This window comes from Erinaceus europaeus, chromosome 9 (assembly GCF_950295315.1).
Source record: "Erinaceus europaeus chromosome 9, mEriEur2.1, whole genome shotgun sequence".
Taxonomy (NCBI): Eukaryota; Metazoa; Chordata; class Mammalia; order Eulipotyphla; family Erinaceidae; genus Erinaceus; species Erinaceus europaeus.
In genome coordinates, this window is record NC_080170.1 from 91,900,055 (window position 1) to 91,920,105 (window position 20,051).

Here is a 20,051-nt window from a genome sequence, read left to right on the forward strand (position 1 = left end):
GGTGCAGTGGATAAAGTATTGGAGGATAAAGCACTGGACTCTCAAGCATGAGGTCCTGAGTTTGATCATCAGCAGCACATGTACCGGAGTGCTGTACATGTGCCCTTCCTACCTTTCTCATTAATGAATAAACAAAATCTTAAAAAAAAAAAAAAAGGAAGTCGGGTGGTAGCTCACATGGCTCGAAGCACAAGGATAGTAAGGATCCCTGTTCAACCCCCACCCCCATCTGCAGGGGAGTCACTTCACAAGTGGTGAAGCAGGTCTGCGGGTGTCTATCTCTCCCCCTCTCTGTCTTCCTCTCCTCTCTCCATTTCTCTCTGTCCTATGTAACAACGACGACATCAGTGACAACAACAATAACTACAACAACAATAAAAAACAACAAGGGCAACAAAAGGGAAAATAAATATTTTTAAAAAGTTTTTTTAAAAATATTTATTTTATTTTATTTATTCCCTTTTGTTGCCCTAGCTGTTTTTTTTTTATTGTTGTAGTTATTATTGTTGTTGTCATTATTGGATAGGACAGAGAGAAGTGGAGAGAGGAGGGGAAGACAGAGAGGAGGAAAGAAAGACACCTGCAGACCTGCTTCACAGCCTGTGAAGTGACTCCCCTGCAGGTGGGGAGCCGGGGCCCGAACCGGGATCCTTTTGCCGGTCCTTGTGCTTTGCGCCACCTGCGCTTAACCCGCTGCGCTACAGCCCGACTCCCTTAAAAAAAAGTTTTTTAAAAAAGGGAGTCAGGCGGTAGTGCAGTGGGTTAAGCACACATGGCGTGAAGCACAAGGACCAGTGTAAGGATACAGGTTCGAGGCCCCGGCTCCCCATCTGCAGGGGAGTTCTTCACAGGCGGTGACGCAGGCCTGCAGGTGTCTATCTTTCTCTCCCCCTTTCTGTCTTCCCCCCCTCTCTATTTCTCTCTGTCCTATCTAGCAACGACATCAATAACAACAACAATAATAACTACAACAACAATAAAAAACAACAAAGGCAATAAAAGGGAAAATAAATAAATATAAAAAATAAAATAAAATAAAAGAATTAAGATCCTATATTGTTTAACCTGTATTTACTTCTATATATTTTAGAGTTTCTGGTCTAATACCCAGGTCTTTGATCCATTTTTATTTGACTTTGTTGTATGATATAGTTTTATTTTTCTACATGTGGTTGTCTGGTTGTTCCAACACCATTTGCTGAAGAAACCTTTTTTTTCCCATTGAATGTTTTTGACTTTTTGTCATATATTAGGTGATTTTATATGTGTAGGCTGATTTCTAGGTCGTCAGTTCTTTTCCATTGATCCTGGTGTCCATTTTTATTCCAGTCTCATGCTATTTTAATTACTATCTCTTTGTAATATAAATTGAAATTGGGGAGTGTTTTTTTTTCTCAAAAGTGCTTCATGGTCTTTTGTGGTCCCACACAATTTTTTTTGACAAGTTCTTCAGTTTCATTGAAAAATGATCTTTATAGAAACTACATTAAAACTGTAGATTGCTTTTGGTAGGATCACCACATTAATAATGCTTATTCTGGGAGTCTGGCTGTAGCGCAGCGGGTTAAGCGCAGGTGGAACAAAGCGCAAGGACCTGTGTAAGGATCCCGGTTCAAGCCCCCAGCTCCCCACCTGTAGGGGAGTCGCTTCACAAGCGGTGAAGCAGGTCTGCAGGTGTCTGTCTTTCTCTCCCTCTCTCTGTCTTCCCCTCCCCTTTCCATTTCTCTCTGTCCTATCCAACAACAACGACATCAATGATGACTACAACAATAAAACAGCAAGGGCAACAAAAGGGAATAAATAAATAAATAATAAAAAAATAAAAAAATAAAAAATAATAATGCTTATTCTTCCAGTCCAACAACATGGAATACTCTTCAATTTCTTTGTGTCTTTTTAAGAATATTCTTATATTTATTGGATAGAGACACCCAGAAACTGAGAGGGGAGGGGGTGATAGGGACAGAGACAGAGAAATAACTTCAACACTGCTTTACGACCTACAAAGCTTCCCCCTGCAGGTGGCTTGAACCCAGGTCCTTGTACACTGTAACATGTGCACTCAACCAGGTGCATCACCACCCAGCCCCTCTTTGTGTCCTTTTCTATTTGTTTTAATAGTAGTCTATGATTTTAACAGGAAATATCTTTACCTCGTTTGTGAGGTTCACTTTGAGGTATTTTATTTTGTGGGGTTTTCTTGTAATTAGGATTAAGGTCTTCAATTCCCTTTCTTCTTACTCATCATTCATATATAGAAATGCCACAAAATTATGAGTGTTAATTTTGTATCTTGCTACTTTACTGAATTTATTATTTCCAGTATTTTTTTTTTTTACCATTTTTTTTGGGGGATTCTCTGGGTATATCATCATGTCAGTGAACAGCAATAACTTGATGTCTTCCTTTCTAATATATATATATTAGAAAAGAAGATATTAAAAGTAAAAGATATTGAAGATAAATAAAAGATATTAAAGTAAAAGATATTGAATATATACATATATATATATATATTCAGTATCTTTTACTTGGCTATGTGCAGTGGTGAGGACCTCTAGGACCATATTTTTAAAATTATTTTTATTTATTTATTGGATAAATAGGTCCATTTCTACCAAAAAGTCTCCAAATTGCTTTCTACAGTGGTTGGACCATTTTGCACTCCCACCAACAATGAAGTGTCCCTTTCTCTCCACATCTTCTCCAACATTTGTCATTTCTACCCTTTCTGATGTATGATACTCTTACAGGTATAAAGTGGTATCTCACTGTTGTCTTTATTTGCAGAAGCCCCCCAGTGAAACCTGGATGGGGTGTGTGGTGGCTCTAGTTGTGAGTGTGGACATGGGGTTCTTCCCTGGGTGTCCTGGCTTCCTGGCTGGCTGACTAGGGTGCATAAGAGTAGTGAGTGCAGTTATCTGGGTCCCTTTCTGTAGCTCAGGCCTTACGGTAGAAGCTAGTTACTGATAGTGGGTTCCTCTCCCAGTGTGGGCTGTGCAACATCTGGTGGGCTTTTGGAGGACAAAAGCCAAACAATGGACTGGGGGCCAGAGATACCAGACAGGGAATATTGTAAGTGTAAGACCACCTGGGTAGGTCTCTGGCAATGCTGTGTATCCTAGGTGGTGGTAAACCAGCATAACCTAGTAAGGTACTTTATTTGGGGGGTAGGCACAGGGGAGTAGGAAATAATCCTAGTGCAGCCTTGGTTGCATTAGTTATGTTTGGGTTTCAAATGGTTGTGGACACTATACCCTATACCTTTAGGTTATCTTCACCTCCACTCTGGTGTTCCTTGGGCTTCTCTTCCTCTGTTTTTGGGTTTTCTGTGATTTATGACTTATTCCAGCTACTGGTTCCTGTAGTTTCTATACATGCAGTTTATTTTTTAAATTAATGATTTCATACTGCTTGAAAAGATTGTGGTATAAGAAGGGTGCAATTGCCTCCAGGGTTGCTGCTGGGGCTCGGTGCCTGCACTACAAATCCACTGCTCCTGGAGGCTATTTTTTTCCCTTTGTTGCCCTTGTTGTTTATTGTTGTCATTATTGTTGTTGTTATTATTATTGTTGCTGTCATTGTTGTTGCAGCACTGCTTCACTGCTCATTGAAGCTTCCCCTATTGCAGGGGTGAACTTTATCATGGGTCCTAGGCATGATAACATGTATATTCTTCTGGGTCCTACAGATAACCTGATTGTATGTTATACAACTAAAATTATATATTGATGATATATTTTAATCATTTCTCTATTCAATAATACAAGAAACTATGTGATATGGTTCTAAATGCTTTGTCTAAAATACTTAACTATATATATATATATATATAGTTAAGGATATATATATATATATATATATATATATATATATATATATATATATCCTAAGAATGTAGGAACACTTATTCAAATAAAACAAGCTATTATAAAGGTTTGACATGCTTTGATGTCATATATATCTATGTCATATATATCTATGTATATAGATATATATGACTTTTTTTTTCACACAGAGGATAGGCATTTTTTCTCTTTTTGTTTTGTGTTTTAATGATGACTGACAAGGCCATAGGACAGAGGGGTACAATACCACACAATTCCCACCACCAGGCTTCCACATCCAATCCCCTCCATTAGAAGCTTCCCTACTCCTTATCCCTCTGGGAGTATGGACCCAGGATCATTATGGAGTGCAGAAGGTGGAAGGTCTGGCTTCTGTAATTGCTTCTCTGCTGGACATGGGCATTGGCAGGTCAATCCATACTCTCAGCCAGACACTTTCTAAATATAAAATAAAACAAGTGAAGCTTAGGTATTCAGGTAAAATATAAAGTACTATCTAAAATACAACATTGAAAGGAATATAGTAGGTTTTGCTCAAAGAAGTCCATCGAAATTTCTCTTCACCTAAATTCATCATGTTTAAGATAGCTCCTGTGTTTTATCCAGGAACCAGTAAGTCTTGACCCATTAAGTACTATTTCTGCTGTACAAGTTAACAATAGCCTCCATGTGTTATTTGCTTTTATTTATATGTATGGTGACTTTACTTGTAGTGACAAATTCAGAAGTGAAGCAATTTGCCTTGTCTTAAAGCCATTTGAAATAGTAGAGAAATTTTCATTTACATGTGTGTATGACTGAAGTCTGCAAGTGTCTCATTAAACACACTGGAGTGTCAGAACTCTGTGTTGTCATGTTGTTGACTGTTAATCTAGACACTTTCCTACTTTGGTTAAAAAGTATGAATCAGGGGGTCGGGCAGTAGTGCAGCAGGTTAAGCACACATGGCACAAAGCACAAGGACCAGCATAAGGATCCTGGTTTGAGCCCCAGGCTCCCCATATATAGGGGAACTGCTTCACAGGCGGTGAAGCAGGTCTGCAGGTGTCTATCTTTCTCTCCCCCTCTCTGTCTTCCCCTCCTCTCTCCATTTCTCTCTGTCCTATCCAACAACAACAACAACAACAATAATAATAACAACAAGGGCAACAAAAGGGGGGAAAGTATGAATCATAAACATTAGGACTTAAGTATTGTTACCACCTGTTTTAGAACAAAGTTATTTTATAAATCCTCCATCAACATTTCAATTTTCCTGTCTGTTAACATTTAATTGATAATCATTCCTTATGGGAAGGGATACAAATTTATTATAATAAAAGTAACATCTGGTATTGGTAAGATATTATACAACATTTATAATCAAGACAAATATCTTAAAATTCCTTTGATCTGGAAGCCGGGCAGTAGCACAGCGAGTTTAGCACACGTGGCGCAAAGCTCAAGAACTGGCATAAGGACCCGGGTTCGATTGCCCTCTCCCCACCTGCAGAGGAGTCACTTCACAGTGAGTGCAGGTGTCTTTCTCTCCCCCTGTCTGTCTTCCCCTCCTCTCTCCAGTTCTCTCTGTCCTATCCAACAACAACGACATCAACAATAACTACAACAACAATAAAAACGAGCAACAAAAAGAAAATAAATAAATATTAAAAAATAAAAGAGTTCCTTTGATCTGCTTGACGATATGTGTAATAATGAATCAAGAAATCAGGGTTTAAAATGCATTTTCCACAATTCCCAGTAAGTTGTTTTAAATGCTACCTAATTGTAACAGATTGTTCAGCCAAGATTAACATACGCCAATATACGCATTCATGAAAAATGCAGCCTGATTACTTTGAGAAACATTGACATATTTTAGATCAGAATGCCAGAAACCCTAATTTTCTTAATAATTAGTTTTTGAAATAACATCTTTTAGCTAAAAATTGTCCTTAAAGGTGACTCTATGCCCTAATGTTACATCTACTACATCAGCTATTAAGTTACACAAAGGAGCAAATATAAGAAAAGCAACTAATCTCAATAGTTACAGTTTATGATTTTTTTTTTATAGCTGACATATGAGACAAGTGACTTAAAGGCCATTAGGCACATGTTCTACTAACAGATCTCACAACTGTTATGATTTAACTTGGCAGGGTTGTAAAATATTAGAAAATTGTGATCAAAATTTTGAAAATTTCTGTAAAGTCCAAAATCTTTTAATTTTTTATTTTGATAGAACAGAGAGAAGTTGAGAGGGAGAAGGGGTTGTAGAGAAAGAGAGATACCTGTAACACTGATTTACTGCTCATGAAGCTTTCTCCCTTGCTTGTGGAGAGTTATGAACCTGGATCCTTAACATGTGTTTTCAGCCAGGTGCACCACTACCCGGTCCCCAAGTCTTAAATGTTTAAAACCTGAAGACATGACAGGATTTCTGTTCACATTTCTTTTTTGTAAAATCAAGCAACTGCAACTCCAAACACTTTTATATCCTTAAATGCAGATACCAGTATTTTTCTTTGGTCTAGAGAAACATCTCTAAATTTATATCAGATATAGGTTCTATGTATGTCATTTTTTTTTTAGACTTTTGAAGGATGGGAGGAAAAATTTTATAAATGCACCTATTGTCCTTAAATTTTTAATGTGGAAGGTAATGAAAAAAGAGATTTATTAGTCTGGATGAGTAAATTTTAATAAAATGGTTTTTTTTTTTTTAGTGATCATATTAGACAAGGATTAATTAAATTTACTATAATCATAAATGTCTGCATAGAATTTGAATTCCAATATTATAACAAATCAGTTAATGTATTTTTAGAAGTGCTGATAAGGAGATGGAATTTTAGGGATCAATGAAACAAACAGACTTCACCTCATCGGTGTCATCGGTATTTAGGAAGTGCTATTATATCAAAATTTGGTGTAATTTTTCAAACATTTAATAATTTAGTTTTCTGGGCCTGTTTTAGTCATCCCCTGCCATTCATTTTTCCCTCCTTCGGGCACATGCACACTTTTTAAAAGATAAGAGTGTGAAACAGAGAGAAAGGGAGAGACTGTGAAGTGCCACAGCATTGTTCTATTGTTTGAGAAACTTCCCCTTTGCATGGTGCTTTTGTGTGGTGACTGGTGATTCAAACCTGGGTCCTTGAAAGTAATGTAATGTGTGACCTACCTGGTGAGCTGTAATATATTCCATCCACCTCCACACCTCATTTTTAAAGAAATGCATTTATTAATTTATAGTAGAAAGAGTGAGAAAGAGAACCACAGTGTCACTCTAGCACATGGGATTTTGGAGATCAGACTCAAGATATCACACTGAGAGTTCAGCCAGTGTGCCACCCCCCAGGCCACACTCCTCCCAGACCCCCCCCCTTTAAACCTGATAATTGCTCAATTCTAGACATTTTTGGCACTAGGGATTAAACTTGGGACATTGCTCTGCAAATTCTGTATGCTGCATTTATGTTACCTCCCTGGCTCTCTAATCTCTTTTCTCTTTAAATACCCAGGGTCTGTTGATTTTATGATTTTATGATACTGAGGCCCCGAATCACTCAATCTTCATCTGAATAGCTATACTACTTCTTGTATGTACAAGTTACTTCTCCTGTTTCTGTAGCACAATGTAATTCTTAAGATTTTATGGCCAGGGGGCCAGGTGGTGGCACACTTTGTTGAGTGCACATATTACAGTGCACAAAGACCTGGGTTCAAGCCCCTGGTCCCCATCTTTTTTTTTCCTCACTTTCACTTCTATTTTATTTAATTTTTAATTTTTTAAATCTTTTTTTAAAAATTTCTTTATTGGGGAATTAGTGTTGTACATTCAACAGTAAGTACAATAGTTTGTGCATGCATAACATTTCCCAGTTTTCCATATAACAATACGACCCCCACTGGACCCTCTGTCATCCTTTTTGGACCTGTATTTCCCCCCCACCCCCACTCACCCCAGAGCTTTTTACTTTGGTGCAATACGCCAATTGCAGTTCAGTTTCTACTTGTGTTTTCTCTTCTGATCCTGTTTTTCAACTTCTGCCTGAGAGTGAGATCATCCCATATTCATCCTTCTGTTTCTGACTTATTTCACTTAACATGAATTTTCCTTTTTCTTTTTTTTAATATTTTTTAATATTTTTTAATATTTTTTAATATTTATTTTTTATTCCCTTTTGTTGCCCTTGTTTATTTGTTGTAGTTATGATTGATGTCATTGTTGTTGGATAGGACAGAGAGAAATGGAGAGAGAAGGAGAAGACAGGGAGGGGGAGAGAAAGATAGACACCTGCAGACCTGCTTCACTGCTTATGAAGCGACTTCCCTGCAGGTGGGGAGCTGGGGGCTCAAACCGGGATCCTTCCACTGGTCCTTGCATTTTGTACCACATGTGCTTAACCTGCTGCACTGCCGCCCGACTCCCAACATGAATTTTTCAAGGTCCATCCAAGATTGGCTGAAAACGGTAAAGTCACCTACCCTATGATCCTGCAATTCCTCTCCTGGGGATATATCCTAAGGAAACCAAGACACCCATCCAAAAAGATCTGTGTACACATATGTTCTTAGCAGCACAATTTGTAATAGCCAAAACCTGGAAGCAACCCAGGTGTCCAATAACAGATGAATGGCTGAGCAAGTTGTGGTATATATACACAATGGAATACTACTCAGCTATAAAAAATAGTGACCATTTTCAGCCGATCTTGGATGGACCTTGAAAAATTCATGTTAAGTGAAATAAGTCAGAAACAGAAGGATACAGGTTCAAGAAGGATGACAGAGGACCTAGTGGGGTTTGTATTATTATAGGGAAAACTAGGAAATGTTAAGCATGTACAAACTACTGTTTTTACTATCAAATGTAAAACATTAATTCATCAATAAAGAAATTTAAAAAAATTTTAAAATTCACTGAAGAAAACATAGGTTATAATGTAATTTTGGCTTCAGTGAATTTTTTATATATTTAAGTCTAGTGGCCAAGAAATGAAAAACAAAAAAGAAATGCTACTATAGCAAATTTAAAAGCATAGTAAAGAAAACTTATTAAAATGAAGACATTCCACTGAATGGAAGAAAAATACTAGCACATAGTGGATCTGGAAAGAGGGCTAATGTTCAGGATATATGAAGACTTCCCGAAACTGAATAACAACACCAACAAAAAAATAGGAATAGTTGAGTAGACATTGCACCAAAGAGGACATACAGGCATATGAAAAGATGGATACTCATTACTATTTATCTGAAAAAGGAAACTCAAAACCAAAATGAGATCTAATCCCACACTTGTGAACGTAGTTGAACTCAATACCCCCTCTCCTTACTCTCCACCCCTTGTAATAAATGTTGGCAAGGTTCTGAAGGAAAAAGAGCTGTGATATACTGTTGGCAGAAATATAAATTGATGCAGCCTCTATGGAAAATAGTATAGACATTTCACAAAATATATATAAAAAAGATTAATCATTTGAACCATCACTTTAATTCCTACCAATTTATTCAAAGAAGACAAAATACTCTTTGAATAGATATATTCATTCCTATGTTCATTAAAGTTTTCGATCCACAATAGCCAAGATATGTAAACAACTGAAGTGCTCAAGGACAGATGAAAGGAAGAAGGAGAGGTAGCTACACCATAGAATCCTACTCTACTGTAAGAGGAAAAGTTAAACTCTTGCTATTTGCAATGACATGAACAGATGCTAGAGGAGATCATGCTAAGTAAAATAAATGAGGAAAGAAATGAAAAATATTAGATGATTTTCCTTAAATGTGGGATATGAGAATCAGACTAAGGGAAGAGCCAAAATCAACTGAAAACAAACCTTGGATTCTAACTGAAGAATAGAAATTGCCAGAAGGTAAAGGAAAATGTGGTGGGAGTCATATAAATTGTGGCGGACATGTAGTGGTACCTTAGTGGTAGCGTGGTGACCTACATGGCAAAAGGTGCAAAGACTGTGCAGTTAAAACATAGTATTAGGGGGCCAGGTGATAGCACACCTGGTTAAGCACACATACTATAATGCTCAAGGACTGGGGTTCAAGCCTCTGGTCCCCACCTGAAGGGGGAAGCCATTATATGTGGCAAAACAGAGCTGCAGGTGCCTTTCTGTAGCTTTCTATCTCTTTATCTTCCTCTCCCCTCTCTCAATTTCTCTGTTTCTATTCAATAATAAATAAATAAAAATATTAAAAAACATATTGTATTGTAAAACAGTGTCATTTCATTAAAATTTATTTTTGAATATATATGGGGCCTGGGTCAAATCTGTGAGGCAAGCAGTATTTATATACTTTCTTCAACAATTTGGGAGCTACTCTGTCTTAATCCAGCCTTCTAGCCCTATTCTCAACTCTGACACCTTCTCCCCAGACGATATTTATAGTCCACCTACATGGTAGCTATCAAACTCAGGAAAATTAATAAAGCAATGGGCCCTGTGGGACTTAACTAAACTAGACTTCCTAGCTTCTTTCCACATGAAGACTCCTAATTTCATCTGCTCCATTCCTACTTTTTGGTTCCTGTTTACTAAACTATTTGTCCTGCTTTCTGTATTACTGCCTTTCAGCCACTATGTTGCAGACACTACTAAGATTCCAACCTTACTTCCTTGGACAGACGACCTTACCAATGTGTCTCAAAGTCTCACCTCTCTAGAGTCCTGCCCCTCTAAGGATAGATAGAAACAGTCTGGGGGTATGGACAACCCTTCCAATGCCTATGTCTAGAGGAGAAGCAATTACAGAAGTCAGAATTCCCACCTTTGGCACCCCATACTCCCAAGGGAGAAATAATAAATGAATAAATTTTAATGGAGGGGATAGGATATGGAACCCTGGTGGTGGGAACTGTATGGAATTATACCTCTGCTACCTTGCAATTTTGTAAATCATTATTAAATCACTAAAAAAAAATAAAGAAAATACATTTTAGAAGAATGAGAATATTTTCATCCCATTCTCTTTTTTAAAAAAATATTTATTTATTCCTTTTTTGTTGCCCTTGTTTTTATTGTTGTTGTTATTGATGTTGTCATTGTTGGATAGTACAGAGAGAAATGGAGAGAGTAGAGGAAGACAGAGGGGGAGAAGAAGATAGACACCTGCAGACCTGCTTCACCACTTGTGAAGAGACTCTCCTGCAGGTGGGGAGCCAGGGACTTGAACCGGGGTCCTTACTCTGGTCCTTGCGCTTTGCCACCTGTGCTTAACCTGCTACGCCACCACCCAACTCCCTTGTTCTCTTTCTACAGAGCTTTAAAAAATTTTGAGAACAGTACAATGTCACTTTCTAAGATGCGGGATCTGAAACTTTTACTTCAAACTCTCCTTTTTATGTAGTTACTGTAAGATGAAGGATTAATACAATTAAAGAATAAATGGCATCTGAAAACAGTTAATCAAACACCAGAGACAATTAAAAGCTACTTTTAGGATGATGGGAAAGACAAGTGCCAGGATGAGATGTAAGCAGCAAACACATTGCACTGGGATCCAGGTAGAAGCTGTGGCGAAAATTAGCAGTGGGAAGTAAGAAAACAATAGAAATTTTTAAAAAGTGAAAGTACTGGTAATGTCAGAGGAAAAGAGACTTTGTTAGGAACATATGATAGTTTGTGAACAGACAGAAATCATTAATGTAGGTACTAATTACTGATTTGATAAAATGTTTTATTTTTAATTCTGTAAAATGTAGTCATAAAGAAAGGCGAGTTGCTAATGTATTCAAATGTGAGGATGCTGAGAACTAAATTTTACCTCGACAAATCAAGATAAAACAAACTAAGTGTATTTTTCAGTATGATTTAAGAGCCAGAAAAGATGTCAGCGTGTTGAAATCAATGTCATTTAAAAACTTTTTTTTTCTTTTCCTTTTTATCTCTGTATTGGGGACTTAGTGGTTTACAGCACAGTTGTTGACGTATGGGTACAATTCTCATTTCTCTGTGAGAGGTAGCTGCAGAACACTCACACCCCCAACTTTTAGGTTCATTGAAATCAACGTCTTAGGTAGCAGGATAGGTTGAAATAGAGAGCTTGTGATCCCGGAGGTGACACAGTGGCTAAGGCACTGGACTCTTGAGCATGAGGTTCTGAGTTTAGTCCCCAGCAGCACATGTACCAGTGTGATGTCTGGTTCATTCTCTCTCTCTCTCTCATCTTTTTCATTAATAAATAAATATAGGGGCAGGGGTAGATTGCATAATAGTTATGCAAACAGACTGTCAAGCCTGAGGTCCCAGAGTCCCAGGTTCAATCCCCTGCACCACCATAAACTAGAGCTGATCTGTGCTCTGGTTTAAATAAATAAATAAATAAATAAAAATAAAAATAAATAAATACAGTCTTTATATAAAAAAATAAAATAGAGAGCTTGTTTGTTTATGTTATAAATCTTTAGGCTCTTCATACATCATTTTGATAAAGGAGGGAGAGGAAGAGAAGTAACTATTTGAATATTAGGATTTACTTTTCTTGCAGTGAGAAGGCACCATACTTTTGGCCTTAGTACAGAAATGCCTAACGGTCTCTGGTACCCTTTCACCTCAAAACTCCCCGCCCCATGTGCAGACTTTTGTAGTACTCGAATACTATAATCTCAAGTAGCAACTCACAGACCTCTATTTCCTACCAAATGTTCTTTAAAAGCAACATCCACACGATCACAGGGGGGCTGAGAACTGCGGTTGAGAGTACCGCTTATTTTCTGCTACTTTAGTTTGAGGCGGGTGGGGGAGGCTTTTATTCTGAACACTTCGGTTATTTTCTAAACCCCTCAATGGCTCCTCCCTCAGCACGAGGGAAAGACTACAGCTTATTGGTGGATTTGAGGCAGTGGAGGAAGTGGGTGCGCCTGGTTCTGCTCTTGCTCATTTAAGGAGTTCATCCCTCAGAAGGAACCCATTGAGGCCTGGTCCTTCTTGCTGTAGCAGCAGGTAGAGCTCACCCTACCCCAAAACTTTTTTTTAAATCTGCAATGGGAATATCCCCAGTGGGTAATATCCTGAATGAAGAAATCTGGCTGTTTACTCAGTGATGTAGCTAACTGTGTGAGGTCACTGCCTAGTGCTGCAGTTCACAGTTAGGAAGTCCACCGTTGCCCCAGACCGCTAACACACTTGGATAGTTTGGTCCCAACTTGCCTGTCGTCCTAGTAGTCATTTAGGTCGAGTTGAATCTATTTCAGCGTAAACACTGTGAGAGAGCCAGACGGTGACACTTTCAGTTTTCTAGTGAACTTGGTGGCGGTGTGCAAACATCTTTACAAATCCTAATTTAATGACCTTTTATGAAGTTCTCTGCTTGGGTAGCTTGCAACTAAAAGAAATATAATCAACTACTTAGTAAAAAGAAGAAAGATTAAATTAAATTTCTTTTAGTTGCATGCTACCCAAATCAAAAATGGAACTAAAAACTGTCAGTTGAGATTTATAGCACTTTAGGTTACCTCTTCTAGGAAGATTTGGAAGTTTGTAACATGAGAATTTAGGAGGATTTGATGAAAATCACACACATATACAAATTATATAAATTACATATATAAATTGTATTTCGAGAATTAGGAAAGGTCAACTCACATTAGGAAGCTGGTTTGTAAAAAAAAAAATGCCTTGTAACAAAATTACTGATTATCTCCTAAATGCTGGACAGTTTTAATGACACAAATATATTGGTGATCAAAAAAAAAAAAAAAGTAAAATCAACTATCTTTATGGACATTGATTTATTACTGCATTTCTTTTCCAGCTTTACTGAGGTATAATTGAGAAATGAGACTTATGGACAACAATTTATTTATAAATAAAATATCAGCTGTGTTAGAAGACTGAGTATTGTGGAGCAAAAATAATGTAGAGAGAGGTATTAGTATATAGTGTTAACTTTAGAGATGAGAGTTGCAGTTTTAAGATGGTGTATCGTTTGAGTTAAGTACCTGGAAGACACAAATATTATCATTATATTCCAAGTTGCTATTTATGTTACTTACTAAGGGAGTGGGTGAGCAAGGAAAAGGATCAAAGGACCACATACCACAACACTTATTGTTGTACATAAATTGAGGGAGATAAAGAAGAGTAGAATAATATGCTGAACATGTGGAAGGTCCATTGAGAGGTCCGTTGTTTGCTGGGTAGTGGGGAGTAGAGGTAGTTCAAGAACACTTAGAGAAGTGTTACCTAAACTTATCATTAAAGAATAAGCAATTTTCCTTCCTGCCCTCCTTTCCTTTCCTTTCCTTTCCTTTCCTTTCCTTTCCTTTCCTTTCCTTTCCTTTCCTTTCCTTTCCTTTCCTTTCCTTTCCTTTCCTTTCCTTTCCTTTCCTTTCCTTTCCTTCCTCCCTCCCTTTCTTCCTTTCTTCCTTTCTTCCTTCTTTCCTCTCTTGCTTATTTTTTAATAGGATATCCTTTCTTAAAAAAAAAAACTTTATTTATTTATTTTGGATAAAGACAGAGAGAAATTGAGTGGGGTGGCAGAGTTGCCGAGGGAGACAGAGAGATATTTGAAGCACTGTTTCACCACCTGTGACACTTCCCCCCCATAGGTAGGAACTGGGGGCTTGAACCCAGGTCCTTGCACATTTTAATGTGTGTACCCAACCAGGTACACCACCACTTGACTCCAGCAGCACTTATTTTTTAATGGATAATAAGTTGATGGGTATTAATGAGTATTATTTTAGGTGGGTAAAGTGAATGCAAAGATAGTAGCAGAGACAAGTGAAATTAAGTTAGATTTGGTGACTAGTAGGCATTTAATTATTCCAGAAAGGAAGTGTTGGTTGAGCAGGGGGTAGAAGAAAAGGTTGTTAGGGTGAGTTGGGAGAAGATGAAAATTGGCTTGAAAAGATGACTATCTCCCAAAAGTTGAGTGCATTAGAACTCTTACTAACCATTGTGTTAGCATTAGAAAGGAGGCAATAAAAAAACATCAAATCCAGAGTAGTAATAATTCCGTAAAACTGCATAGTTTTGAAGTGAGGTAGGAAAAACTAAGAGACTAATTCTTTTTTTATGTTTTATTTTTTATTAGTGATTTAAAAGATTGTAAGGGGTATAATTGTAATAGAGGTGTAGTTCCATACGGTTCTCACCACCAGAGTTCTGTGTCCACTCCCCTCCATTGGAAACTTCCTTATTATTTATCCCTCTGTGAGTATGGACCAAAATTCTTTTTGAGTTGCAGAAAGTGGGAGTTCTGATTTCTGTAATTGCTTCTCCTCTGGACATGGGCATTGGCAGGCAGATTCATACCCCCAGATGTTTTTTAATTTTTCCATGATGGGGTAGGGCTCTGGAGAGGTGAGGTTCCAGGAAGCATTAGTGATGTCATCTGCCCAGGGATGTCAGGTTGGAATCATAGTAGTATCTAGAACTTGATGGCTGAAATGCAGTAATATAGAAAACAGGACAAAATGTTTAATAAACAGGAACCATAAGATAGGACTAAAGCAGATGAAAGTAAGGGCCTTATGATAGAGGGGAGCTGGGAAGTCTATCTCAGGAATGTTCCTAGGAGCCTATGTCTTAATAATTTTAGCTTGAGCTTGATGGTTAACATGGGAGTAGACCAGAAATATTGTCTGGAAAATTGGTGTCAGTTGAGAGTAGAACTCAGAAGCAGGGTTAGGGCAGAGAGTTGATTGAAGAAGATATATAAATCCAATTAACTGTTTACCACAATTAACTGTTAGTGATCTAACCTGGGCCCATATTCATTCATATTTAGCACAGGAACCTGTACAACCTTTGAGTCCCTATCTAACTGAGCTCACAGTCCATAGTCACAGCTGGGAACATTTTAGGCTGCACTCATTTCAGAGTCTTCCTTGAGTAGCAGGTTAGGCTGACCCAGCCTCCCTTTGGAGAGTGGGGCAATCCCTACCATTGCTAATTAATAAGGCATGTCCTGAAGAAGCCTACAAAAGGACTTATAATGATGTTCCCAATGAGTGTGACCAATGATGGTAGAGAGACGGAATCTATCAGAGGTCTAGGCCCATATTATCTATAGAGAAATCCAAGGATTTTCTGTATAGGGTGATGGGGTAGCCTGGTAGTGCCCAAAAAAGGCCATCGTTAAGTGAGCCAGTCTTAAGAAATAGTTTCCATCTTTTTAATGGCTGTTAAGCCTGAGAATTGTGGTTGAGACTAACACTTGTTTCTGGCTCCTCTAACTTCCCTAGATTTTTAATGTCTTTTCTTTGATATTTAGAAGACTATTAAAGCCAGATAACTATTTTACTTATTTCATATCTCTTCCCCAAATGCTGTAGCTTGCTTGTGCTCAATTGTATTATTAATTTGTCATCAAAAGCAGAGACCTGATTACCAGAATGGTTTCATGGGCTGTACGTTCTATACCCAACAATGTTCAAAATCGTTTAAGTGTCCTCAGTCCACATTTATAGTTTCTCTACTATCATTCCCTGCCATTTTCATGTTCCAAAAGTTAGACCTTGACAAGCTAGGAAAGCATTCAGTCAGATGTGCCACTACACCACAGTCCAAACTGTTAATCTCTTTTCTTGACACCTGTATTACTCTGACTTTAGCTGTCTCAGATACTCAGAAATTCTTTTATTCTAGTAGTAATGTAGGTAAGCTATAACATCCATGTTATAAAATTAAACTTTCTATTTTTCCTCCAGAGAGCTGGCACTTTGTATATATATGATTTTACTGCTTTAAGGCCATTATATTTTTCATTTATTTGTATATGACATAGGTTATAAATATATATATATATATATGAAAAGAACTGTCTTACACAGTCCATTGGCCAGAAAAGTATTGCCTTAACAATAATGGTCTTCCAATTCATTACTGTGTGATTTAGTTTTCATTTAGGGTTCCTCTTATTTCTTCCAAAATTCAAGCAACATATATATATTTGGGGTACCAAACCCAGAGTATAGTACTTGTGAAGTGTATATTCTATTACCGAACCATACTCATGCACTTCTTTCAATATTCAATTATGGTTGTAAAGTACATGTATTTAATATATTTTATCAAATGTATTCCTAATTACTACTTTTTGTAATGCTATTGCCAATGAAAGTGTTTTCTGCTTTCATTTATGCTAGCATTTGTCTAATTTAATTTTAAGCTTGTGTTAAGTGTATAAACATTTTGGACTATTTTGTGTTTTTGAAGAATGAGTTATTTATACTTATTTAGTGTTTCTATTTTACTCTGATAATTTTTTTTTGGCATCATGTGTGCTGTTAATACAGGTACTGTATATCTTTTCTTTAGTGTTTGCTCAATATATGCTTATTGATCTTTTGTTATAATCTATGGTTTATATTCATATCTAAAATGAGTGTCTTGTAGATAGTATACAGTATGTTGAGCTTGCTTGTTCAGTATAAGAGAATTTTTTTTAATTTTTAATTTATAAAAAGGAAACGACAAAAACCATAGGATAAGAGGGGTACAACTTCGCACAATTCCCACAACCAGACCTCCTTATCCTATCCCCTCTCCTGATAGCTTTCCTATTTTTTAACCCTTTGAGAGTATGGACCCAAGGTCATTGTGGGATGCTGAAGGTTGAAGGTCTGGCTTCTGTAATTGCTTCCCCGCTGAATATGGTTGTTGACAGGTCAATCCATCCTCCCAGCCATAACAGATATTTTTAATTCATATATAAGATCTTACATTTTATGTAATCATTTAGGTGGCTGTCCTAAAATTTATCATTTTGTCTTTTGTTTTTATTAATTTATGCTTGTTTTTTTCACTTGGGGTCTTATTTTAAACTGAATGTTTTTATCACTTGCTTTTTAGCTAGTATTAGGCCATGACTTGTTCTATTTTCTTTAAAAAATTTACTGGTAGCCCAGCCATTTTTAGTGCTCATCTTTAAAGAGTTAGTCTGTGTTATAACACTTTGCATACAGTATCCGGACCATACAACATTATACTCACAACTTCTCACTCATACTATGGTGTTATTTTACTTTTGTTTTCTGCGTATTTTAAGATATATATATATATATATATATATATATATATATATATATATACTTTTTGTTTTATTTATCTATTTATTTTATTTTTTATTTAAAAAGGAAACAATAACAAAACCATAGGATAAGGGTACAACTTCACACAATCCCAACCATTGGAACTCCATATCTCATCCTCTCCCCCAATAGCTTTCCTATTCTTTATCCCTCTGGGAGTATGGACTCAGGGTCATTATGGGGTGCAGAAGGTGGAAGGTCTGGCTTCTGTAATTGCTTCCACATTGAACATGGGCATTGACAAGTCGATCCATACTCCCATCCTGTCTCTTTCTTTCCCTAGTGGGGCATTGGCATCTGGAACCTGGTGGCTGAAAAGAGAGTTAACATATAAAGCCAAACAAATTGTTGACTAATCATGAACCTAAAGGCTGGAGCAGTGCAGATGAAGAGTTGGAGCCGGGCTTTCTGTTTTGTTGCTAGCTAGTAGGCATATTTTAGTTATATTCCAAAGGGCCTGTGGCTATACTAGTGTTTTTTTTTTTTTTCTTTGTTTCCCTGAGCCTGAAATCTGATATGCAGGTGGATCCAAGTTATTGTCTGGAGAGATGATGTCATGCCTGCAAAAAAGACCAGAAAGCTGGATCAGGGAAGGCAGTAGCTCCCAAATATGGGAAAGGTATATAAATATTGTTGACTATAAACCCCATCGATTTGATGTGATCTGGGATCTATATTCAGTTTAGGAGCCTATGTGACCTCTGCATCCCTGTAGATCTGAGCTCACATTCTGTGACGATGAGTAGGAATGTTCCAAGCCCCAATTTAAAGAACTATCTTCCTCCTTGGGTGAAGCATAGAGTATGTTGTTCATCCTCCCTGCGGAGGATGGAACATTCTCTACTGTTGTTGATCCACGTTGAGGGCAAGGTCCTATGGGGGCTCACAAAGTGGTCTATTGTGTTGTTCCTAATAGAGATGACGGGTAATATTGGGGAGAAGGATTTATTCGAGGTCTAGGCCCATCTTGTCTGTTTGGGAATCTCAGGACTCCCTGACTAGGGCCCCAGCTGATGAGGTGGCCTGATAGTGACTAAAGAATCATCCTTTAAGTATGCCAGTCTCTTGTCCTTATTCAGCTTTTGCAGTCCTTGCTTTGATAAGGTTAGCTTTGGTGTGTGTGAGGGCAGTGTAATAAGTGAGGAGAGTATCTAAGTCTAAGAAGACACTATTTCATTATGAACATATACTGACTGCAGACTGTTGTGTACTTTTGCTTTCAGGTATATATTTTGCCCTAATTTATAGATACATGTGAACATATGTCCTATCTCATGGGACCTGATCTATATTTAGGTTTTGGGACTTTATTAGGAAGTGGACCACCTGGAATAGATTATAGAATACTATGAAAGGTAATGAGGGTGAAGGGTTGACAATTCATGCCTGATGGACACAGTTTGAAGTGAAGCATGCTGAGTACTCCTTGTGTTTGTACTCCTTGCGTTGGTTAGGTTGGGATTGATGGATGCAATATCATTTGGTATGAATTGAGAGAAGCATGCAGGAAAGTGAGCCCCACCCTAGAGATTCCAGGACCGGGGGAAATATAGGCTCTATAGAGGAAGCAGGAGGTTCCTGCTGTCTTAGGGTTTAAAAAGACAATAGATATTTTTTGCTATAATCACATTATTTGGCAATTGGGTTAGCTTTGAAAAATTCTTTTGTTAGGATTTGCTGTATCATACACAACATCACCATAATTTATGTCCTTTGACATTATTTTTATATAGCTGTGTCTTATAGAGTAACACCACTGTTTGTTTCTGTTATCTCTGGTCTAAGCCTTTAAGAGAATCAACATTTCAGTGACTTAGCCTATGGACTGTGCATTAAAAAGTTTGAGTCATTTAATCAATTTTTCCCCTCTCATATTAATTAAATAGTGATTTATATGACTAAAATTAATAGGGGTGTACATAAACACCATTCACACCACCAAAAGACTGTGTTTCATTCCATCTTCCCCACTCCCTCCCCCCTACCCCCAATGAAGCCAAACTTCTACCCTTGCCCTCAACCCAGAGATTTTTACTTCAGTGTCCTACTCCAAATTCAGTAAAATCCTGCTTTGAGTTTACCTTTCTGTTCTTCTTTGTCAACTTCTGTTTATGAGTGGGATCATCCCATGCTTGTCTTTGTCTTTCGTTTTTTTTTTTTTT

General features: G+C 37.4%; 1 protein-coding gene across 1 annotated transcript in view; it reads left to right on the forward strand.

The window, feature by feature from the left end:
• Nucleotides 1-12,714: 12,714 nt before the first annotated feature.
• LOC103107560 (uncharacterized) overlaps nucleotides 12,715-20,051 on the forward strand; it is a 90,533-nt gene continuing 83,196 nt past the window's right edge. The window contains exon 1 of the mRNA XM_060197007.1: nucleotides 12,715-12,793. The gene's annotated coding sequence lies outside the window, so the exon portion shown is untranslated. The remainder of the gene's footprint in view (nucleotides 12,794-20,051) is intronic.